The following is a 25,747-nucleotide window of genomic DNA, read 5'->3' as shown; positions in this document are numbered from 1 at the left end:
GCCTCAGGGATCAGTGTTGGGAGGGCAATTGTTTACGATTTACATAGATGATCTGGAGTTGTGGATCAAGTGTAGTGCGTCAAAATTCGCAGATGACACTAAGATGAGTGGCAGAGCAAAGTGTACAGAAGATGCTGAAAGTCTGCAAAGTGATAGAGAGAGTCTAAGTGAGTGGGCGAGAGTCTGGCAGATGGAATACAATGTTGGTAAATGTGAGGTCATCCATTTTGGTAGGAATAACAGCAAAATGGACTATTATTTAAATGGTGAAAAATTGCAGCATGCTGCTGTGCAGAGGGATCTGGGTGTCCTTGTGCAAGAATCTCAAAGAGTTGGTTTGCATGTGCATCAGGTAATTAAGTAGGCAAATGGAATTTTGTCCTTCATTGCTACCGGGATGGAGTTTCAAAACAGCGAGGTTATGTTGCAGCTGTATAATGTGCTGATGAGGCCACACCTGGAGTACTGTGTACAGTTTTGGTCTCCTTACCAGAAAAAGGATATACTGGCACTGGAGGGAGTGCAGAGGAGATTCACTAGGTTGATTCCGGAGTTGAGAAGGTTGGCTTATGACGAGAGACTCAGTAGATTGTGGCTATACTCATTGGAATTCAGAATAATGAGGGGGATCTGATAGAAACATATAAGATTATGAAGAGAATAGATAAGATAGAAGCAGGGAAGTTGTTTCCACTGGCAGGTCAAACTAGAACGAGGGGGATAGCCTCAAAATAAAGGGAAGCAGATTTAGGACTGAGTTGAGGAGGAACTTCTTCACACTAGCGGTTGTGAATCTATGGAATTCCCTGCCCAGTGGAGCAGTTGAGGCTACCTCATTGAATGTTTTTAAGGCAAGGATAGATAAATGTTTGAACAGAAAAGGGATTAAGTGTTATGGTGACCGGGCGGGTAAGTGGAGCTGAGTCCACGAAAAAATCAGCCATGATTTTATTGAACAGCAGAGCAGGCTCGAGGGGCCAGATAGCCTACTCCTGCTCCTAATTCTTATGTTCTTATGTTCTTATTCTTATGCTAAAACAAATCTTGTGACTTTGTTCCCCGGGTATTGTAAAAAAAAAGTAAATTTTACAAGTCTTTTGAACTCGGTTTCCATTCTGGAATCTTCCCATCCAGTTATAACGCCAACTGGGATTGCAACTCTCTCTCAACCTCTCCATTGTTTTTTCCTTCTTTAAGGCGCTCCTTTAGCAACCTCTTCTACCAACTGATTAAGCCTAATATCAAGTGTTGTGGTCACCAAACTCCAGTCAACAGAAACGCTGTTACAAAGAAAGTGATAGGGGGGGGGGGGGGGGGGCGGGGGGGAGTGGGGGCCGGGGGGGGGGGGGGGAGGGGGAGAGGGTAAGGGGATTTACCAGCAGAATCTTGTGTATAACTCATAGGAAGATGTGGATGCGATGCAGCAAATTTTGCAGTTTATGGCAGCATTGCAACTGAGAGAAGTTTGAGAGATTTTCCCTCTGGCTTATCCCAAAGCCCTTAAAGTGACATTCCATGTGTATTCATATCATTCAGAACTTTGACATAAGAAATTCGGTCAAGTTGACTAAAAATGTTTTGAAAAAGTGCTTCCGCCTTCGTTTTCTTCAGAGTCTATGAACAAACAAAGATATTGCAAAGGACTATGTTGGAAGCTGCTGAAATAGCTTTTATGTAATCTTGTGCTTTGTTTCATGTTATTCTCATAAAACCATGATTGGATGACAACCTTTTACCACAGTCTCCAATATACAAAGCACAAAACCTATAACCTGCGCCATAGTCAAGTTCAGAGAAAGCAGATTCCATTTGACATTTCTGAAGTTTAAACATTTTCCATCTTCTGAATTAAGGTTCGATCCTTGATTTTCCTTTCCTTTGGGCACGTCAATGCTGTTTAAAAATGGCTATGCAGTTGCGCGGGAAAAGAATGAAGAGACTAAGAGTTGCTCCGAACTTAAATATGGCTTTCATATCCACAGCAACCCTTGGAGCCCAGCATTCAGCCTGAACCATCTACCCTAGCACGTTATTGAGAATCATTGGAGTGCAAAATAAGTTCCGTTATCTTTCTTTTCTGAGCCAATGGCATGATAATGATTGATAAATGATGAAAAAGTGATCAATTTCAATCAGGCTTTGTTGCTGTTCTCTTTTACCTGATATCTCATCAGTAATCTGTACTTTTGAAATAAATAAGGTCTCCATCTTTTTGAATGTTCATTCCTTCCCTTCCCTGGGATTATCAAGCCACTGAAGCATTCATGGAAGGTAATGTAAAGCAAATGAGAAATTTTATTTATTAAATTGGACAGTGCATTCTTACAAAGAAGTGAAAAGTATTTAATCCACACTGGCAGTACCCTTGAACCTAACCATCACCTCAGTTATCTGCACTCGGCGCAAGTAAGTTGAGAATTCAATTGTAGACTCAGAGAATAAAGAGATATCTTGGGCAACGTAATCATAGAAACCCTACGGTGCAGAAGGAGGCCATTCGGCCCATTTAGTCTGCACCGACCACAATCCCACCCAGGCCCTACCCCCATATATTTACCCACGAATCCACGCACTTAGGATTCTAAGGGGCAATTTTTAACCTGGCCAATCAACCTAACCCGCAGATCTTTGGAAGGAAACCGGAGCACCCGGAGGAAACCCACGCAGACACGATGAGAATGTGCAAACTCGACACAGACAGTGACCCGAGCCGGGAATCGAACCCGGGACCCTGAAGCTGTGAAGCAGCAGTGCTAAGCACTGCGCTACCGTGCCGCCCCGTTTGTTAACATTCATGTTGATTCGGCTTTAGCGATAGAAACCTCCGACTCAACTTGTTGCGAAATTGAGCGCCAGGCTTCTCTGGCCTACTTCAAATCGTCAATGGAAGTTTAATTATAAAATTTTGGAATCGCATCAATTCGACAGGTAAACGCTTGGTTGTTATTGTCATGGAGCAAGGATTATTCTCTTATTTTGCTTCAGTTTTTCACCTGTTGCTGTGGAAATGAAATGGACGCTTTCTCTGTTGGTTTTGGAATGTGATTTTGGATGTAATTGTCCCTGGCAATCTCAGACCTGAATATACAACAAGATGATCAGTACAGACTGTAGAAATAGATAGATTGTATATGAATACTACATTCAGAGACTCTCACATCTGCAGCTTGAGCTTGGCCCATTCACATCAAACGATAAGCGCCCTGGCAAGTGACAGAAGCTGTCAATTGGATCACACGGGCACGGTTTTGTTGCTGCTGGGTGTTGCAAGGTTGATAAACGGGCCTCCACTTCAGGTGTCGTGTCGAGTGCGTGGCAACAAAATATTTTAGAAGAAAGAGAAGTGTTGGGCAGGGGCGGGGTTGTCGAATATCAATTTGGAAGGGATCAAAAATCTACCGTCTTTAAAGAAAACAAGAAATGCCCGCGGGACAGTGGCAGAGCATAGGTCAGACACAGCATCATGTGTCCTGGCCTGTTGATATTTTTTGTTATACCGCGGGAAGGTATATACAGATGACGATAAATTTATCCTGTGTCTCATTCCTTGTTGTCAAGAACAAGTTTATTTGCAAGCAGTAAGCTTGCATACATTTGCAGTGATATTAATGATATTGCCCAAATAGACTATGCACTGGTTGCTACATTCCCCTGCTTCGTTTTTGGCGACCTACTTTCACAATCCAAGATGAAATGTCCAGCAACATCACACTAATATTATAGGGGAGCTGCCATCAAAACAAGAAACTGGAAATCCCCACAGCGCCAGGTGTTTCCTGTTCGATCAACAGAACATTAAAACACACAATGACTGTTCCGAGGCTCTGCAGGCAACGAGCTGGTTTTCACATATTCATATGTATGGGAATCTTTCTTGATTCCAAGTGAGAGCCTCCTATAAACCGTGCTCCTGGATGTAAACAAGGGACACAGCAACTCCCTCCCTCCCGTTAACCATGGCGAGAATTCTAAACTTCAAAATACCAGTGAATGTGCCTGTGCAGCTTGCTTCTCACTGAATGTTCACATGTTTGGCAGGTTGCCGAAAATAGTGACGCAGCGCATAAATGTTGTGGAATTCCGCAGCACTTCTCAGGCCCGGTTCTGACTGTCTGCCGCTCAACACTGAGCAATGAAGAAATGCTGGGCTACTCTGTCAGTGGTCCCTCAATTATTGGTAAGGTTGACAATGATGACTGGTCTCAACTTCACAGCAGCGTTTGACTAATTCTGCCGCCAAGGGAACCACCTTCCAAATCTCGTCATAATCCCAGTTCCCAGCCTCTCCACAGTTCTGTACACATCTGGTCTTTGGCTTTTTATTCGCCATCAATTGCATATCACTTCTTTATTGATCCACCATATCGCCTTCTTTAAAAGGCAAAATACTGTGGATGCTGGAATATCAGCAGACAATACCCGAACCACTGAGCAGACCAGGCAGCATTTGCAGAGTGATTAACAGTCTCGCGATAATACTACCAACGGATGGATTAATCCAGAAACTCGGCTAATGTTCTGGGGACCTGGGCTTAAAAAAAACCCATCTGGTTCACTCGAGTCCTTTAGGGAAGGAAATCTGCTGTCCTGACCTGGTCTGGCCTACATGTGACTCCAGAGCTATAGAAATGTGGTTGACTCTCAACTGCCGTCTGAAATGGCCAAGCAAGCTACCAGTTCAAGGACAACTAGGGATGGCCAATAAATGCTGGCCAGCCAGCGACACCGATGTCCCACGAACGAATAAAACAATAAAAGGGATTACCATTTCAGGCCGCTTCGTGAGATTTAGGGAAAATTATCTCCCGGTATTCAAGACAGAATTTAGCCAGTGGAAAAGGTAAAGGAGGAAGGGGTGAAATAATTAAATAGAAACTCTGTGATAAATCTGCCAGTCAGGAGTGTATCCCGGCAGCAATAAAATGGACGCAGTGATCAGGACCTCATTCTTTTGAACGTGACTGAATTTTAAAATTAGTACACTGGCAATTTGGAAGATGAGGCGCTGTTCCTCGAACTTCATCTGAGTTGAATTGGAACAGTGTTGGAGATTGAGAGAGACAGATCAGGCTGGGAATGGGGCAGAGAATGTTATGAAAGACTGACTGAAAGTTAGGACCTCGTTTTCAAATTTCGGGGAGGCGCTCAGCAAAGCAATGATGGAGGAGTGTGACAAGACGAGGTGTGGGCAATTATACATTTGAAATTCTGTAAAAAGAGAGCAGGAGGAATATGTCGATTAGGGATATGGCACTGCAGGTGATAGGAATGGCAGAATTTAATTTCTTGAACGTGGAGCCTGGTGGCAGTGGATGTTGGTGCGAAAGGAATGCATACTATAGTTAGCAGAGCGCTGGGAAGGTTTTAAACCAGAAATGTGTGCAGTGGGATAAATCTGCTCGAGGGCCCCCAGCAACCATAGTGCAAATAGATCCTAAATTGAGGAAAAGGAAAGACGGAGGATGAGGGGAGACCTAATAGAGGTGTATAAAATTATGAAAGGCATAGATAGGGTGAACGGTGGGAAGCTTTTTCTCAGGTCGGTGGTGACGTTCACGAAGGATCACAGGTTCAAGGTGAGGGGGGGAGGGGTTTAACACGGATATCAGAAGGACATATTTTACACAGAGCGTGGTGGGGGCCTGGAATGCGCTGCCAGGCAAGGTGGTGGTGGCGGGCACAGTGGGAACGTTTAAGACTTATCTAGATAGCCACATGAACGGAGTGGGAATGGAGGGATATAAAAGAATGGTCTAGTTTGGACCAGGGAGCGGCGCGGGCTTGGAGGGCCGAAGGGCCTGTCCCTGTGCTGTATTGTTCTTTGTTCTTTGTTTATATCACAAACATTGGTGTTGAAGACAGGATTGTCCGAATGGAAGTCACAGAAATGCAGAATCGAAGAGAATGGAATAGAGTCCGTAAAAGTGTCAGGATGTGAGAAAGTATAACAAAGGGAACTATAGGAATCAAAGTTCTTGGAGGATAATTGATTGACATGGTTAATATTGGTCAGAATGAGAAAATGTTTCAAAGGCCCAGAATCTTTATTTACATTTGAGAGTTTGAACAGTTGTTTGAAAGTGAGTTTCAATCATCCTTATCTCTAGTTCGATATTTTATACTTGGGTTTCAGTACTAATTTTCAGTCAGGTCGATGTCAAGTCGAGGAAATGCAATCAGAAGCAATGACCAGGCACTGAACGGGTTCGGCTGTTCAAGGACGCAAAACAATTGCAGAGGTCAGTTGTTAAAAGGACTTCGATTTTCTGGAGATTGAAGCCTTTCCTGCAGCCACAGTCGTGGGAGCAATGAAGATTCCTCAGTGAATGAAGGTCGTTCTATGAAGGAAAGGGAAAAAATCCAGAAGACATGTTTCAGAGGCAGGTCAAACTGGCAAAGTTTCAGGAACGAAGATAAAGATGAAAGAAGACACTGGCCAATTTATTCTGAAGATTGCTTTGTATTATAGAAACAAGAAGTCAGTGCAGGTGAATATCTGCTTGAAGAAGCGATGGAGGAGGGATGCCATCAGATTGATGAGACATTGAGACAAGGTCTGGGGAAAGAGGAATGTGCATAAACCATATGGGTTCCACCAGACGAGGACTAGGGCCGATTTCCACAGCGGGGGCCTGAAGTAGAGTTGTGGGAAGAGTGCTAAACATCTGACGCAGTTGGGCGACCAGGGGCCACATACAGAGAAAGTAAACCTCAATATAGTAATGGGTAGAGCCCCAAGAGCAGCAGGTTAAGCACAAAAAATGCAAGCCAACTTGAAGGATATGGAGTGAAGGAATGCTCCAAATCAGATTGACGAGTTGCAAGTGGCAATTGATGAACTAGAAACTAATGGAAACTGATCATTTCCATCTGCCATGTATTCGGAAGAGATAGAGAAGGGAAAGAGAGAAAATGTGAGGCAGCATTAAGCAGGGACAATATTGAAATTGTACAGAGGAATGATAAACATTGATGTTCAGCCTTTTAATAGAACACAACTTTACCCTTCAAGTGACCAGATCAAGCCACGGAGCTCTCTCAAACAGATGTTTTAATGCGAGCTATATTGCGAGCTCACTGGCAAGTCACAGGTCAGTGCCTGTAGCTAGCCAGAGTGCAGAGCTTCGGAATACACGAGCAGTTATAATTTCAAATTCGATTATGCGTAATTAGCATATAGCAATCAAGGAATAGAAGTTATCCCTACTCACTCACAGTCACTGATAAAGGATACATCATGCGTAAAGTACAGATATTCAAACCAATCACAATCACCTTAAACTTGCATAATTATAAAATTTAATCAGCATGAAGACTTAATCATGTAAACTGAACTAATTCATCTTTGTTACAAGTTATCATTGATGTCCCAGTTTGTGCCTGTTAGCACTCCCATTTCCAGATGTCTGATTTAATGAATTAACTCAGACTAGAGGCCTTGGTGCTTATCTGTGCAGACATTTATAAAGATCATTGTTCTTTTCTCAGAGCAGCTTATGTGAATTTCAAACTTGTGTGACTATTAACACCTTCAGAATTCAACAACTACATCAAATGGGGAAAACTGTTGGGAAAACGATATGTTAAAGAGCTCGAAGTATAACATAGATTCCCAAATTGTAGATTATGAAGTTACTCCAGCAGATACATCAGAAAAATGCATAAATTATAGAGCAGCGATTTCGGGTATTTTCAATTACCCTAATTTAGACTGAGGATAGTAAAAGGCAAGGAGGGTGAAGGATTCCTAAATTGTATAGACTGGAATTTTCTCATGTAATATGTTTGCAGTCCAAAGAGGAATGAAGCAGTGTTCGAGGGAGTTCGAGGGATTGAAATAGGAAGACTGTTTCAGGAGGAAGGAAATATAAGTCTATGAGTCATAATATCATTCCGTACAAAGAAATTAGGAAGACAAGAAGAAAATTCAAAGAGGATTTTTTTACAGGAAGTGAGGCATTTTCAATTATTGAAGAGAGGAAGATGAGTGATGGTAAAGTTTAAAGTCTTGTGTACAGTTCTGAACACTGCACTTTCGGTTGAACCCTGGAGAGGGCACGGAGTTGGTTTAGCAGGAAGTTACCGGGGCACAGGAATACCGTTGTATGGAGGACCCTGTGTTGATCAAGTTGGAGCAGGAAGGCTTAGCAGAAATTCAACAGAGTTATTTAGAATTATGAGAGGCTTTGATAGAGCAAGGAGAGGGAAATGATTTGCTCTCGCAAGCGAATCGAGAACCATAGTTGGTAAATGGAACACAAATTATTAGAATAACCAGAGGTAATGATGGAAATCAATTCACACAAAGGGTTATTCAAATTTTCAAAGCACGAGCTGCAAAAGCAATAGCATCAGATTCGAGAGGAACTTTTTAAAGGCAATTGAAGGTGCTTTTGGAGAGATCAGTATGTGGGGATCTCGGGAAAAGCTGCCCATGAAAATACGTCACACAGCTATTTCGAAGAAACTGAACCTGGCAACCTCCTTCCGTGCTTGTTTAAATCTATGGTCTGGATGCAAGATCGTTGACTCATTGTCATTTCAGACTGTTCGCCGTCATTAGTCTCTGAGGATAAGCTCGTGCTTGGAACCTGGGCGCAGCACATTACCTCTCATTGGTTCATTTGACCAGACTGCAACTGACGGTTTGCACATGTTAAATTCCATTGGCAACTTGAAAGGAAACATTGGTTTCTCTACACGCTGTTACAAAGGAGTTAACTTCCAGAATAGTCCGTGGGTTAAAAGGTGCTGAAAGACCGCTCGGCATCTGCGAATAGCATTGGGTTAATCTTCAGATGTTATCCCTGTAATTGACAGCCCGAATGATGTTGTGGTCTTGCCTGACCTTAATTCTGCTGCAGCTTTTGAACTGTAAGTGATTGAAGGTATTCACTTCTCTTATGATGCATTGAGCATAACTGAAATGTGCGTATTATTGATACATTCACCATTCCTGAAATGTGTGCATTACTGATACATATACCATTACTGAAATGTGTGCATTGTTGATACATTGCTCATTACTGAAATATGTGCATTATTGATACATTGGCCATGACTGAAATGTACGCATTATTGATACATTGAACATTGCTGAAGTATGGCACTGATATAATAACTGCCTTCACTAACAGAACGCAATGAGCTGATGTGCAAAGTAAATAATAATATTTTCTTCAGTTTTAGTTCTGTTGTGGGTAATTTAATGAGATATCAAAAATTGTTGCCGTCGCGAGTTCCATTTGCGACTTTGGTGCAGAGCGCAGACTGGAGTTAAAAATCTTACTGGTTTATTGAAACTGCGTCTGCATATATAGAGTGCAGTCACTTCGACAACAGGTGCCTCGGGCCATTTTACAGAAATCCATCTACTTTATACAAATCTGCCGTTTATTGCGATCGAGTGAAGTGGATATTGAAATTTGCAGAACTTCATCTGATACATCTTGTGGATTGATTGGTTCACATTTAAATTCCATCAACGGCAATTGGGAAATATCTTCCTTTTCTGTAAAAAAAACTAAATGCTGGCATTAATATCGCCTTTTAGACTTCAGAGTATGCCAAAGAACTTTACTGTCAAATAGACGCGTTGCTCAAATATATTCAAGTAACAGTATATATTTGACCAGAGTAGGAAACGATACAATTACATTAGTTTAATTTAATTATTAGTGCACAAGCAGGCTTACATTAACACTATGATGAGTTTACTTTGAAAATGCCCCAGTTGGCACACTCCGGCCACTGATCGGGTACACTGAGGGAGAATTTATCATGGCCAATGCACCTAATAACACATCTTTTAAAGTGAGGGAGGAAACCGGAGCACCAGGAGTAAATCCGTGCAGGTAGGGGAGAGCGTGCACACACAATGACCCAAAGCCGGGTATCGAGCCCATGGCCCTGGCCCTGTGAGGCAGCAGTGCTAACCGCTATGTTACTCTAGGTACAGCAAGGTGCAACCAACAAGAACGTGAAAATAACTACACTCGTTTATTTGTGATGTTGGTTGACCGGCTAATATTGGCGAGAAGAAGCTGCCTGGCACTTCTTCGAAATCTTGCACCTGAGAGGGCAGTCGGGCGCCGGAATAGCGCCTCACTCACTCGAGAGCATCTCCGATCGTCTGCTACATCCCCAGCGGAGTTACAACCCAGACTTTCGGCTCAAGTCTTTGAAGAGCACTCGAACATAGGACCTTTTCATCTACGGGAAAAATTGAGCTTGGACTCACAAGTAACACCATTTCGGCGAAACTTTTGAGTTTCGAGTATTTCACAACTACTTGTAATATATATTTATACTGTTGGGTAAGAGTTGTGTCAAACTTAGATTTAAAGCGAAAGCAAATGCAAGTGCCAAAGCAGTCTGCTGTATTTTGTCCGCTGTCGCTATGTGCAGAAACAAAAGTCTCGAAATGAAATTCTAACTTATTATTTGAAGCGAGCATTCGAGAGGTAGTGTCCGGTTTTTGTTAGATCAGATTGTATTTCAGTCAGGGTGTAAGTTAACACACTGAGTGCAGAACAACAGGCAGAACGGTACGGACTACCGACTGATCCGATACAGGCGGTTCTATCATAGGTATTTCTCAGCACCAGTGATGTCTGAACACCATGTGGTACATTTAATCCAATTAAAGTATTTGCACACTTTGTGCAGCCTTGAAGCGTTGCAAAATGGCAGCTTAGCTCGAGGTGCAACGTTTTATTCAAAAGCGTATTTAATATCTCTATCAAAACAAATGACTGGGGATGGTGGAATTTGAAACCAAAAGAGACAATGCTGGAAAATCTCAGCAGGACTGGCAGCATCTGTAAGGAGAGAAAAGAGCTGACGTTTCGAGTCCAGCTGACCCTTTGTCATCTGGACTCGATTTGAATACCTTTAATGTTGTTTAAAATATTCTGTTTCGTTTATTTATACATACAGTGCCTTGTGTTAATTTAAATTTCCTCAATCGTTCATACTTTCCACATGTACATTTATACATTATCACGTGTTGAATTACAGGGAAATGTATACTTATTAACTTTCCACCCTCTCGATATGCCTTATTGAGTTGCTCAGTGCTTTTCCGATCCAGGTCCTCACTCTTTCCAACGTGTGCACATTGAACCAATGTGTTTGATTACGTTTGTTGATATATTATGAAACATCTGGTATGCCAAGAGGGACATGTTCTGCCACGGCTTCCTGATATTTTGTGCAGTTAGTGAATATTGGATGCGAAGATCCGAAATATGTGGTTTATTTAAAGTACGGGTTATCTTCGAGTGCCATTTGGTATCTCCCATGGTTTGAGGTTGCATCTCTACTGCTGAATATTGCGATAGAAAGGCCTTCGTGAGTTCAGTCGGCAGGAGGTATAGCTTGGACTGGTGTTGTACACTCACGGGGTTAACTAACACTGCAGACTCTTGTATCCCTGGAGTAGCCACTTCGAGCAGGTTGGATCTAAATAGTCTGCTTAGAATTTCGTTTTCTGTCTACTATGTCTTTGCAAGAGCCGCGGAAGACCCAGTAAAGCAAACTGCAGCGGCATTGGTGTTCAATTTTTATTTAAATATCAAATCGGGAGATTAAAATGCTTGTAAGTCAGATTTCAGATGAATGAGAAATGTTAAATTAAAAAGAGGCAGTGTATGTATCAAAATGAAATAGAATATATTAAACAATATTAAAGGTGATCATTTTGAAGATCACCAATAAGTAATCACAAACTCAGAGTTAATCTCAGATAGGCTTATCATTCAGTACATGTTCGATGCTATTTTATATTTAAGTGCATCAAATTCAAAAAAGACAATCGTTCTTCATTTCTACCACGATCCGTAAAAATGTGCATTATAGTTGAGTTAATTGAATTTGCACATGAGATTTTCGTCATGTTCAGATTTCTTATTGAAAATAATGCCGCAGCGGTTTTTCTTCTTTTGTCTCCAAGAGCTCTTTTTAGACGAAACAGGCTGGAGTTAAAATATCAACAGGCGGCTTGAGCCGAGTCTCCTAGTTGTTGGGAGTGGTCAGTGTTGGAATAGAGGGTATCGGAGTCAGAAATATTCGGGATATTAGATCAGCAAGGACATTATTGAACCATGGAGCAAATGCACCGACTGCCGACTCAACCCGCATTGAGAATTCTGTCCCCGGAGTTTCGCAGTGCAAGTTCAGTGTGATACAAAGAAGGCACTAACACAGTATAAATAGTTTGCACAGGTTGGAAAAACGCGATAAATATTGTATTGTATTGACCGGGAAAGCAATATCGTTTCATTGATTTTAATTATTCGTGGAGTTGGAATCAATGACATGACCCAAAAAGGATTCGATTGATCTGATATGGATTTGCTATATGTATCTGCCTTTTACGTCAAATTAACTTTTGATATCATGCACAGTGTCTTCAGATAATTCGTGCATTTGGTCTCTTAAGATCGAAAGTGTGTTCCCCATCTATTGGGAGAGGGAGGGCTGCAATGAAGATTTGGGACAGTGTATTAGCAAGCACATTATTGAACCATGTCGCAAGCTTGAAGGGCCCTACGCTCTATTCCTGGTCCAGTTTATGTTCTTTCATCTCCTTTCACAAGTTCCATGGACTGGTCACTTTGTTAACGAATCGTTTTGCATATTTACCTTCGACAGATACTAACCAGAACAATTTGCATGGGTCCTGCAAATTTTTGCTTTGTGTTTGGTTGTGTTCTGACCATGATAACGTTTATTCAGGCACATGCACAAGAATTTGAAGATAGATGTTTGGAAGTTACTGATAAAACTATTGATTTGATTTGATTTAATTTAATATTGGTACATGTATTAGTATACAGAGAAAATATTGTTTCTTGCGTGCTATACAGACAGAACATACCATTCATAGAGTACACAGGGGAGAAGGAAAGGAGAGGGTGCAGAATAGAGTGTTGCAGTCTGAAGGGTGTAGAGAAGGATCAACTTAATATAAGGTAGGTCCATTCATGGGATTCTTCGGAGTGAGTTCTTCATGTCCGCTGTTTTAATGGTGTATAGAATTATCATATCGTGAAAAAATAATTTGCTTTCTACATCCTGCTCAGCTACGGAAGTTGTTCAAATCGGACATGAAGCTGTTTAATATAAAATAATGATTTCAATTCTTCACGCAGCTAATAATGTGCTCGAGGAACATGATCTGGTAAGCAGTATTGACTGCATGTTGTAATCTTAAAATCGCCCATATAAAATAGAGTTTCCAAACCATGTAATAGAACAGAGAGTATAGAAAATAGCAGGAGTCTAAGCTCAGGCAGAGCAAAAAAGGTGACATGTATGAGTAGGGAGGTGGTCAATGCAGGACTGAGGGTGTTGTACCTGAATGCGCGCACTATACGGAACAAAGTAAATGAGCTTGTTGCACACTTTGAAATTGGCTGGTACAATGTTGTGGGCATCACAGAGACGTGGCTACAAGGGGATCAGGTCTTGAATATAAATATCCAAGGATATGTGCCCTATGGAAAGGAAAGGCAGATGGGCAAAAGGGGCGAGGTTACATTGTCGGTAAGGATTGAAGTTAAACCGATTGCAAGAAGCGAATTAGGATCCGAAGGCATAGACTCTCTGCGAGTAGCGTTAAGGAATGCCAAAGTTAAAAGGACCCTGATGGGAGTTATGTGCAGGCTCCCTTGCAGTGATCGATGTGGGGCAGAAAATCAATCAAGAGATAGAAAAGGCATATAAAAAGGCAATATTACAATAGTCATGGGGGACTTCAATATGCAGGTGGACTGGGAAAATCAGGTAGGCAGTGGATCCCAAGAAAATGAATTTGTGTGGAATGTCTTAGAGGTTGTTTGTTGGAGCAGCGTGTGACACAACCTACTAGGGAACAGGCAATTCAAGATTTGGTGATGTGGAATGAGTCAGGCTTGATTAGGGAACTTAAGATTAAGGGAACTGTCAGGGGGAGATACCAGCAGCAGCCAGGCCTGTGACACCGCAGCTGGTTCTGCTGACAGGGTCGGGCAAAGAGCAAGCGAGCAGTAGTAATACTCGCGAGTTAGAGGCACAGACGGGCGCTTCTGTGACCGCAATCGAGACTCCAGGATGGCGTGTTGCCTTCCTGGTGTCAGGGTCAAGGACGTCTCTGAGCGATTGCAGGACATTCCTAAGGGGGAGGGTGAGCAGCCAGATGTCGTTGTGCATATTGATACCAACGACATAGAAAGGAAAAGGGATGAGATCCTGAAATGTGAATACAGAAAGTTAGGCAGAAGGCAAAAGTGCAGGACCTCGAAGGTAGAAATTTCAGGACTACTACCGCTGCCACGTGCTAGTGAGAGTATGGATAGGAGGATTTGGGAGATGAATGCCTGGCTTGAGAGTTGGTGCAGGGAGCAGGGATTTAGATTTTTGGATCATTGGGATCTTTTCTGGGGAAGGGTTGACCTGTTCAAGAGTGATGGGTTACACCTGAACTGGAGGAGTACTAACATCCCGGCAGTGAGATTTGCTAGAACCACTCGGGAGGGTTTAAACTAGTTTGCCAGGGGGTGGGATCCAACGCTGTAGGGAGACAGAAGAGAAGTTTGAGGACAGCACAGAAGTTAAAGAGAGCACGTTAAGAAGTAAAGGCAGTGTCAGTAATCCTAATACCAGACAGATCGGTCAAAAGCAAGACAGAGAGCAAGGGAAGTCCAGATTAAACTTTATTTATTTCAATGCAAGAGGCCTGACGGGCAAGGCAGATGAGCTCAGGGCATGGATGAGTACGTGGGACTGGGATATTATAGCAATTACTGAAACATGGCTAGGGGAGGGACAGGACTGGCAGCTCAATGTTCCATGGTACAGATGCTATAGGAAAGATAGAACAGGAGGTAAGAGAGGAGGGGGAGTTGCACTTTTTATTAGGGAAAGCATCACGGCCGTACTGAGAGGGGATATATCCGAGGGTTGGACCGCTGAGTCTATATATATGGATAGAACTGAGAAATAAGAAGGGGGAAATCACTTTGATAGGATTGTACTATAGGCCCCCAAATAGTCAGCAGGAAATTGAGGGCCAAATATGTGAGGAAGTTACAGATATCTCCAAGAAAAATAGGATGGTAATAGTCGGAGATTTTAACTTTCCCAACATTGACTGGGACAGCCATAGTATTAGAGGGTTGGATGGAGAGAAATTTGTTGAGTGTATTCAGGAGGAATTTCTCATTCAGTATGTGGATGGCCTGACTAGAGAGGGGGCAAAACGTGACCTCCTCGTGGGAAATAAGGAAGGGCAGGTGACAGAAGTGTTAGTGAGAGATCACTTTGGGACCAGTGACCATAATTCCATTGGTTTTAACAAAGCTATGGAGAATGATAGGTCTGGCCCAAGAGTTAAAAGTCTAAATTTGGGCAAGGTCAATTTTGATGGTATCAGGCAGGAACTTTCAAAAATTAATTGGGGCAGTCTGTGGGAAGGCAAAGGGACGTCTGGTAAGTGGCACACTTTCAAAAGTGTGTTAACCAGGGTTCAGGTTAAGCACATTCCTCTTAGAGTGAAGGGCAAGGCTGGCAGAAGTAGGGAACCCTGGATGACTCGGGATATTGAGGCCCTGGTCAAGAAGAAGAAAGAGGCACATGACATACATCGGTAGCTGGGATCAAGTGAATCCCTTGAAGAGTATAGGGGGTGTAGGAGTAGAGTCAAGAGAGAAATCAGGAGGGCAAAAAGGGGACACGAGATTGTTTCGGCAGATATGGGAAAGGAGAATCCAAAGAGCTTCGACAAATACATAAAGGGCAAAAGAGTAATAAGGGAGAGAGTAGGGCCTCTTAAGGATCAACAAGGTCATCTATGTGCGGATCCACAAGAGATGGGTGAGATCCGAAATGAATATTTCCCATCAGTATTTACTGTTGAGAAAAGCATGGATGTTAGGGAACTTGGGGAAATGAATAGTGATGCCTTGAGGAGTGTACATATTACAGAGAAGGAGGCGCTGGCAGTCCTAAAGCGCATCAAGGTAGACAAATCCCCGGGACCTGATGATGTGTATCCCAGGACATTGTGGGAGGCGAGGGAGGAAATTGCGGGTCCCCTCGCCGAGATATTTGAAACATCGATAGTCACGGGTGAGGTGCCTGAAGATTGGACAATGGCAAATGTTGTGCCTTTGCTCAAAAAGGGCTGCAAGGAAAAGCCTGGGAACTAAAGGCCAGTGAGCCTCACATCTGTGGCAGGTAAATTGTTGGAAGGCATTTTGAGAGACAGGATCTCCAGACATTTAGAGAAGCAAGTACTGTTTAGGGACAATCAGCATGGCTTTGTGAGTGGAAAATCATGTCTCACAAATTTGATTGAGTTTTTTGAAGGGGTAACCAAGAAGGTAGATGAGGGCAGTGCAATTGATGCTGTCTACATGGACTTTAGCAAGGCCTTTGACAAGGTACCGCATGGTAGGTTGTTGCATCAGGTTAAATCTTTCGGGATCCAGGGTGAGGTATCTAAATGGATACAAAATTGGCTTCTTGACAGAAGCCAGAGGGTGTTTGCAGAGAGTTGTTTTTCAAACTGGAGGCCTGTGACCAGCGGTGTGCCTCAGGGATCAGTGCTGGATCCACTGTTTTTTCTCATTTATATTAATGATTTGGATGAGAATATAGGAGGCATGGTTAGTAACTTTGCAGATGACACTAAGTTTGGTGGCATAGTGGACAGTGAAGAAAGTTATCTCCAATTGCAACGGGATCTTGAACAATTGGGCTCGTGGGCTGATGAATGGCAGATGGAGTTTGATTTAGACAAATGCGAGGTGATGCTTTTTGGTAGATTGAACCAGGGGAGGACTTACTCAGTCAATGGTAGAGCGTTGGGGAGAGTCAGAGAACAAAGAGATCTAGGGGTACATGTTCATAGCTCCTTGAAAGTGGAGTCACAGGTGGACAGAGTGGTGAAGAAGGCATTCGGCATACTTGGTTTCATCGTCAGAACATTGAATACAGGATTTGGAATGTCTTGTTGAAGTTGTACAAGACATTGGTAAGGCAACACTTGGAATACTGTGTGCAATTCTGGTCACCCTATTATGGAAAGGATATTATTATACTAGAAAGAGTGCAGAAAATATTTACTTGGATGCTACCGTGACTTGATTGATTGAGTTATAAGGAGAGGCTGGATAGACTGGGACTTTTTTCTCTGGAGCGTAGGAGGCTGACGGGTGATCTTGGCGAGGTCTATAAAATAATGCGGGGCACAGATCAGCTCGATAGTCGATATCTTTTCCCAAAGGTAGGGGAATCTAAAACTAGAGGGCATATGTTTAAGATGAGAGGGGAGAGATACAAAAGTGTCCAGAGGGGAAATTCTTTCACAGAGGATGGCGAGTGTCTGGAACATGCTGCGAGAGGTAGTAGAAGAGGTGGGTACAATTTTGTTTTTTAAAAAGCATTTAGATAGTTACATGGGTACGATGGGTAAAGGACAGCATAAAAGCAAAAGAAAATGCATACAAAGAGGTGAGGATTAGTGGGAAGCCAAATGATGGGGAAGACTTTAAAAGTGAGCAGAGGAGAACTAAATAAGCAATGAGAGAACATGAAATATGAGTGAAAGCTAGTTAGTAATATAAAAGAAAATAGGAAGACTATTTTTCAAGGTATAAAAGGTAGTAGAGAGGCATAATAGACATTGGCCCACTGAAAGATGAGGCTGGAGAAGTAAGAACAGGAAACAAAGAAATAGCAGAGGAAAGAAAAGGGCAGCATAGACAGGTTGGGCAGAAGGGTCTGTTTCCACGCTGTAAACTTCTATGACTCTATGATTCTATAACTGAATAGTTATAAACATTATAGTGAGATGCTAGCGTTCCAGGAGAATCAGGGGGCATAAGTGAGTGCAGTGGGCATCACTAAGGAGGAGGTTCTGGGGAAACTGAAAGATCTGAAGGTGGATAAATCACCTGGACCCGATGAACTACATCCCAGGATTTTCAAAGTGATAGCTGAGGAACTTGTGGAAGCATTATTGGTGATCTTTCAGGAATGACTAGAGGCAGGTAGGTTTCCAGAGGACAGAAAAGTACTTAATGTAACACCACTGTTTAGGACAGCAGGGAGGGAGGCAGCAGACGGGAAATTATAGGCTGGTTCGGCTGACTTCGGTCATTTGCAAGATTTTAGAGTGCATTATTAAAGATGAGATCACGAAGTACTTGGAAGTGCATCATAAAATAGGACTGAGTCAACACGGCTTTGTCAAGGGGAGGTCATGTCTGACGAATCTGATAGAGTTATTTGAGGAGGTAACAAGGACGTTAGATAAAGGAGAACCAGTGGACGTGATTTATTTAGATTTCGAGAAGGCCTTTGACAAGGTGCCACGGAGGAGACTGTTAAATTAGTTATGAGCCCATGGTGTTAAGTGTAAGATCCTGGCATGGATAGAGGATTGGCTGACTGGTAGAAGGCAGAGAGTGGGGATAAAGGGGTGTTTTTCAGGATGGCAGCTGGTGACTAGTGGTGTGCCTCAGGGGTCGGTGCTGGGATCACAACTTTTCACAAAATACATTCACGATTTGGGAGAAGGAACTGTCATCTGACCAGGAGATGGTAAAAATGGTGAGTTTTAAGTTTTAAATTCGCAGATGATACAAAGATATGTAGAGGGACAGGTAGTAGTGAGGAAGCGACGGGGGGGGGGGGCGTTGGGGGGACGGTGGGCGGTGAAGTAGAGTGGTGCTGCAGAAGGAATTGGACAGGCTAGGAGAGCGGACAAGGAAGTGGCAGCTGGAATACAATGTGGAAAAGTGTGAGGTTATACTCTTTGGAAAGAGGAATGGAGACAGCGACTATTTTCTAAATGGGGAAATGCTTAGGAAATCAGAAGAACAAAGGGACTTGGGAGTCATCGTTCAAGATTCTCTTCAGGGTGACGTGCAGGTTCAGCCAGCAGTTAGGAAGGCAAATGCAATGTCAGCATTCATGGCAAGAGGGCAAGAATACAAGAGCAGGGATGTACTTCTGAAGCTGTACCAGGCTCTGGTCAGACCCCATTTGTAGTATTGTGAGCCAAATTGGGCCCCGTATCTAAGGAAGGATGTGCTGGCCTTGGAAAGGGTCCAGAGGAGGTTCACAAGAATGATCCCTGGAATGAAGAGCTTGTCATATGAGGAACGGTTGAGGACTCTGGGTCTGTACTCATTGGAGTTCAGGAGGATGAGGGGGAATCGTATTGAAACTTACAGGATACTGCGAGGCTTGGATAGAGTGCACGTGGAGAGCATATTTGATTAGTAAGAAAAGGTAGAACCAGAGGGCACAACCCCAAACTAAAGGAACGATCCTTTGAAACGGAGGTGAGGAGGAATTTCTTCAGCCAGAGACTGATGAATCTGTGGAACTCTTTGCCGTAGAACGCTGTGGAGGCCAAGTCATTGAGTGTGTCTAAGACAGAGATGGATCTGTCCTGATTAATAAGGGGATCACGGGTTATGGGAAAAAGGCAGGAGAATGAGGATGAGAAAAATACCAGGCATGATTGAATGGTGGAGCAGACTCGATGGGCCGACTTGCTTAATTCTGCTCCTGTGTCTTATTGTCTTATGTAGTTAATTTCCAAGTTAAAATGTCAATAATTTTGGATCTCAATCAGCATGTCAAATTGTTGACAATGAAATTCTTTATTTTATTCTGTTTTTAGTTTGCGTCCTTTGCGTTTCCTGTTATTTATACAAATATTTCCGTTTGGCAGTTGGTCTTAAGAAGGTGCAGAAAACTGGAGTACAAAGTTTTAAAATAACTTTCGCATTTTGCTATCAAACAGTGGTGCCACAAATGAAGTGTGTGGCGTTCGGAGGCGGCAGCCGCTGTAGGTCAGCGAAGCAGATTAATTGGGGTGAATGGTACGTGTGGGACAGGATACCAGCAGTAGGATTTACAATCAGCTACAGTTTAAAGAGTTTATCATCTGACCAGGAGATGGTAAAAATGGTGAGTTTTAAGTTTTAAAGATTATTTCTGAGTGTCACAAGTGGCTTGCATTAACACCGCAATAAAGTTACTGTGAAAATCCCCTGGTCGCCACACCCCGGTGCCTGTTCCGGTACACATAGAATTTAGCACGGCCAATGAACCTAACCAGCACATCTTTGGGATTGTGGGATGAAACTGGAGCACCCGGAGGAAACCCATGGAGACATGGGAGAACGTACAGTCTCCACACAGATAGTGACCCAATCCAGGAATTGAATCTGTGTCCCTGGCGCTGTGGGGCTGCAGTGCCACCATGACACACATATTTAATTGAACTTCTCTGCATGTGTTTAACCTCTATGCATATATCTGTGATTTGGACAAATAAGTACATTCAGAATTTAACCAAACCAGTGGATCAGACACTATGACAAGGGACATGGGAGAAAATTGATTCGTGCAGATAAATGGCAAGCAGTAATGCGCAGAAAGGAAAATGAATGAACATTTATGTGAGTTAAAGAGAGAAAGTCCAGATGAATGAGCACAAATGGGAGTCACGGTTGCAGATGGTCGCTTTTCACTTTCGCGTCTTGGCCAGCCCTAGATATCTAGATAAGCTGAATAAAGGTTTGAGTCTTGGAACCTTGCATTATTAGAACGAAATGACATGAAACACGTAAGAGCAATTCAGCAGCACATTGAGGGGCTGAAATGATATTAACAGGAAGAATATGGCGGGGGGGGGGGGGCGGGGGACTGAATGGATTGCAGCAGATTCATCCAGTTTTCACCGAAACGTCTCTGAAACGTTGAGATTGTGAACCTTTTTGAGACAAATAATGAAAGATTATTCCCTCTGGTCTTTCAGTGGGTTGTAGGAGAGGGGGAACTTCAGGATGCTGGCTACTATCCAGAGAGAGTTGGCGAAGACAGTTGAGGCTCCAGACTCCGAGCCTGTCACATACTTTTTTATTCTTTATGAGACGTGGGCATCGCTGGCTGGGTCAACATTTATTGCCCAATCCTAGTCACTTTTGGAGGGCAGTTAAGTCAACCACATAGCTGTGGCTCTGGAGTCACATGTAGGCCAGACTGGGTGAGGATGGCAGATTTTCTTACCTTAAGAATATTTGTGAACCAGATGGGTGTTTCCGACAAACGACAAATGGTTTCATGGTCGTCAGTAGATTCTTTATTCCAGATCATTTTTATTGAATTTATTGAAACCCGTGTCCCCAGAGCATCAGCTAAGTTTCTGTATTGATAGTCTAGGGATAACACCACAAGGCCACCGCCTCCCTTGTGAAAACTAATATACTGGCTCCTATCCAGAGAGAGTTGGCAAAGACAGTTGAGGCTCCAGACTCCAAGCACGTCACATACTTTTTTTATTCTTTGTGAGGCATGGGCAAGTAGGTGAGATCCTAAATGAATACTTTGCATCAGTATTCACAAAGGAGAGGAACATGTTGACTGGTAGTGTCTCAGAGAGATGTGTTGACCCGTTAGAAAAAATCTCAATTCCAAGGGAGGAAGTGTTAGGTTTTTTAAAAAACATTAAGACAGTCAAATCCCCAGGGCCGGATGGCATCTGTCCTAAACTCCTCAGGGAGGCAAGAGATGAAATTGCTGGGCCTCTAACAGAAATCTTTGCCTCTTCACTGGACACAGGTGAGATCCCAGAGGATTGGAGGATAGCAAATGTGGTCCCGTTATTTAAGAAGGGTAGCAAGGATAACCCGGGTAATTATAGGCCGGTGTGCTTGACATGCATGGTAGGGAAATTGTTGGAGAAGATTCTTAGAGATAGGGTATATGCGCATTTAGAACTGAATAATCTCATTAATGATAGACAGCATGGTTTTGTACGAGGGAGGTCATTCCTCACAAATTTAGTTGAGATTTTTGAGGAGGTGACAAAAACGATTGATGAGGGAAGGGCCGTGAATTTCGTCTATATGGATTTTAGTAAAGCGTTTGACAAGGTCCCTCATGGCAGGCTGGTGCAAAAGGTTAAATCTCATGGGATAAAAGGTGAGCTAGCTAGATGGGTGGAGAGCAGGCTTAGCCATAGAAGACAGAGAGTAACAGTGGAGGGCTCTTTTTCCGGTTGGAGGTCTGTGACTAGTGGAGTTCCGCAGGGCTCTGTACTGGGACCTCTGCTGTTTGTGATATATATAAATGATTTGGAGGAAGATGTAGCTGGTGTGATCAGTAACTTTGCAGACGACAGGAAGATTGCTGGAGTTGCGGATAATGATGAACATTGTCAGAGAATACAGCAGGATATAGATAGGCTGGAACATTAGGCGGAGAAATGGCAGATGGAATTTAATCCAGATAAATACGAAGTGATGCATTTCAGTAGATTTAATGTAAGGGGGAGCGACACAATAAATGGCAGAACTATCAGGAGTATAGACACACAGAGGGACCTGGGTGTACAAGTCCACAGATCCTTAAAGGTGGCAGCACAGGTGGAGAGGGGGGTGAAGAAGGCATATGGCATGCTTGCCTTTATTGGACGGGGCATAGAATATAAAAGTTGGCATATGATGTTGCGGCTGTATAGAACGTTGGTTCGGCCACATTTGGAATACTGCATCCAGTTCTGGTCGCCGCACTACCAGAAGGATGTGGAGGCTTTGGAGAGAGTACAGAAAAGGTTTACCAGGATGTTGCCTGGTATGGAGGGTCCGAGCTATGAGGAGTGATTGGGTAAACTGGGGATGTTCTCCCTGGAAAGACGGAGGGTGAGGGGCAACCTAATAGAGGTGGATAAAATTATGAAGGGCATAATTATGAAGGGTGAACAGTGGGAAGCTTTTTCTCAGGTCGGAGCTGACGAACACACCCTTTACAAGGCCCGAAAATGGCTGCGACTGGGACCGCGGCTGAAACTGGCGCAACAGCCATTTAAATGCATTTGCATTCATTTCAATTGACTTAATGATCTGCACGCCCAACTTGACTGGTAGTTCCCCCTTTAGCACTGTGTTCGCCCATCCAGAATTGGCGCAAAACTAACATGCTTCATAAAGTCCGATTCGGGTGCCCCAGTTAGTAGGTGCCTAGCGTCCGACGGCTCCCTGCGTGAGATCGGTGCGGGCGGGGGGGGGTTCCGCGACCACTCTGCCTGAGATCAGTGGGGTGGTGGGGGGGGGGTGCCTGGGGGAGGGGAGTCTGCTGCTCCTCTTCTTGTGATGTGTGGGGGCGGAGGGGAGTCCACTGACACTCTGCCTGTGATCAGTGCCGGGGTGGAGGGAGGGGGGAGTGGAGTCCGCTGTCACTCTGTCTGAGATCAGTTGGGGGGGAGGGGAGTCTGCTGCTACTCTGCCTGTGATGTGTGGCGGGAGGGGAGTCCACTGACACTGTGCCTGTGATCAGTGGGGGTGGGGGGAGGGGGGAGGGGAGTCCGCTGCCACTCTGCCTGAGACCAGTTGGGGGGGAAGGGGAAAGGGGCCTGCGATCTGGCTGTGTGGCCGGGGTGTGGGGGATAAGGCGGTGTGGGGGATAAGGCGGTCAGTAATTTTGTGGGGGTGGGGCAATATCTCTGGGAACCAGGGGAAGGCATTATCCGACCAGGGAGGGATGTGGCGGTGGAGCGGCAGGCTATCATTTTTCTGTGCATGGACAGTTGGAGGCGCGGATTGGAACTGCACGGTTTCGGGCGCACAGGCTTCTGCAGCAAGATTCGGAATCGTTGATACTTTTGGGGGCAAAGTGCTTATGGGGGCGCCTGAGAACGGGACTAAAAGTCGGATCTGAAACACTCCCAGTTTCAAGCCCGCCCAACACTTAGAATGAAAAGGGTAATATCGGGCCCTGTGAGTTCCAAGTGGAAAATTGCTTCCATCAAACAATTTTTTCAAAGTCACAAGTTACCAGACAAAGACAGAATATTTAGTTTAATTTAAATCATGTTCCCATCCCTTCATGAAATTAGGATCGGGTTGCACCAATTGGCATTCATCAATGAACATAGTAACATCGGAATTAAGAGCGAAAGTTGGCAACTCAACCCTTCGAGACTGCTCCGCCATTCAATCAGATCTTGGCTGATCTTCCCCCGGTCTCAAATCCACCTCCATACCTGAAACCCATATCCCCTTATCTTTTCTTATTATAAACGTTACTGAGATGGCCCTCACCATAGACATTGCACCAGGTTCAAAATGTACACTTATTTTTCAATGTTATTGGTCCCCACGGAAATGGTAACACAGGGCCGATCACTGGAAGATTACAGAAGGAACAGAACATCGCCCACAAGGACAGAAAGTACTCAGGTGTCAGTGTGTTTATGTGATATTAATTTGATTACATTTCGGCATGTTGTCAATGCTGGATTGCTGTCGAAATTTTATTTGTGCTTTTTTAGAAAGAGAATGCGAAGCTGATGTCATCATAGATCCAGATATCATTTCTTCGTAAAGCGTCTGGAATTCATACCCCACAGTTCGTTCCATTTCGACTTTTCTTTGTGACATTTTCATTCATTTCCTGTCTCAGTGAATTCTAATTCTGAACTTCCTATTTCAGGCAGACCTGGGAACAATCAGCCTATTCAAGCAGGTAATCGCTCTTTATTTTATCTACTATTACTGTTATTATTCCAGCCAGTTAAATATGAAGGCTGGGTCACAATCTCAATGCCCTTTTGATCACACATTAATTTGCTGTCTGGTTATCAATGGTGGGGACTGTGTCCCGTGCACTCTTCTGAACGATCCTTCATTCCAACTCGCAGACTGCTGCTGTCTCCATACAGATAGATTAAAGAAACGAGGCTCATTGAAGAGCAGAATGTGAAGGATCAGCTTCACTCACACTGCTGCCGTTTCCAAAGGGACTCCCACTTTCCATCTCACCAATCAGCATTTGAGACAGGGCAGACTCAGAAAGAATGTCCCCGTTAGCAGGGGAGGCCAGAACGAGGGGTCAGACTTTGAGGATAAGGGTATACCTTTTTAGGACTGAGATGAGGAGAAATTTCTTCACCCAGGAAGTTATGAGTCAATGGAATTCACTACCACAGAAAGTAATTGAGGCCAAAATGATGTGTCACTTCAAGAGGAAATTAGATTCAACTCTTGGCGTGAAAGGGATCAAGTTATACGGGGGGAAGGTGGGATCAGGACATTGAATTTGATGATCAGCCATGATCACAACGAATGGCAGAGTAGGCTCGAAAGGCCGAATGGCCTATTGCTGCTTCCACTTTCTTCCACTTTTTGTTTGTTTATGTAATGTATAGATGAGCATTTTTCCCCCGATCTTTTCTCGGGAATCTCACAGCAGTTAATCCAATCAGTACTGAGTACAAGAAACAAGTGATCATTTCTCCCCGCCCATCTCCCAAACTCTCGAAATTCAGATATATTCTGAATCCGTTCCCAGCTCGATCACACAGGAGCAGCTGTGATGGAAGAACCTAAACTCCGAATTCAGTTTCCCTGCTCTCATGCACCGCCGGTTCACATACCCCTCTACTTTTTACCAGGTTTAATATTCACTCCGGGTTTTTTTGGAGCGGTGGATGTGGGGTGGGTCTGGACACAGTCCAATGTTCTCATTGATTCCTCTGCCCGGTGAGCGGGATCGGAGCGTGCGCTGGAACATTACAGGTTTAATCCATTGTAACTCGTGACGTTATTTCTGACATTTTATAGTACAACAGAGGCTGAGACTGGTGAATGGGAGCAGTCCATGCGCTGGGAGAGTGGAGGTTTACACCAGCGGTCAGTGGCAGACCATACCGGATTATCGCTGGGACGTGCGGGACGCCGCTGTT

General features: G+C 43.8%; 1 long non-coding RNA gene across 1 annotated transcript; it reads left to right on the top strand.

The window, feature by feature from the left end:
* The first annotated feature begins 8,757 nt into the window (after positions 1 to 8,757).
* Positions 8,758 to 25,717, top strand: LOC144509778 (uncharacterized). Its single transcript, XR_013500526.1, has 3 exons — positions 8,758 to 8,874; positions 24,496 to 24,528; positions 25,626 to 25,717. It is a non-coding gene; the product is annotated as an uncharacterized LOC144509778 (long non-coding RNA).
* Positions 25,718 to 25,747: the final 30 nt, after the last annotated feature.

Source organism: Mustelus asterias, chromosome 22 (assembly GCF_964213995.1).
Source record: "Mustelus asterias chromosome 22, sMusAst1.hap1.1, whole genome shotgun sequence".
NCBI lineage: Eukaryota > Metazoa > Chordata > Chondrichthyes > Carcharhiniformes > Triakidae > Mustelus > Mustelus asterias.
Note: the sequence above shows the minus strand (reverse complement) of the source record. Positions and strands in the feature narration are given on the sequence as shown.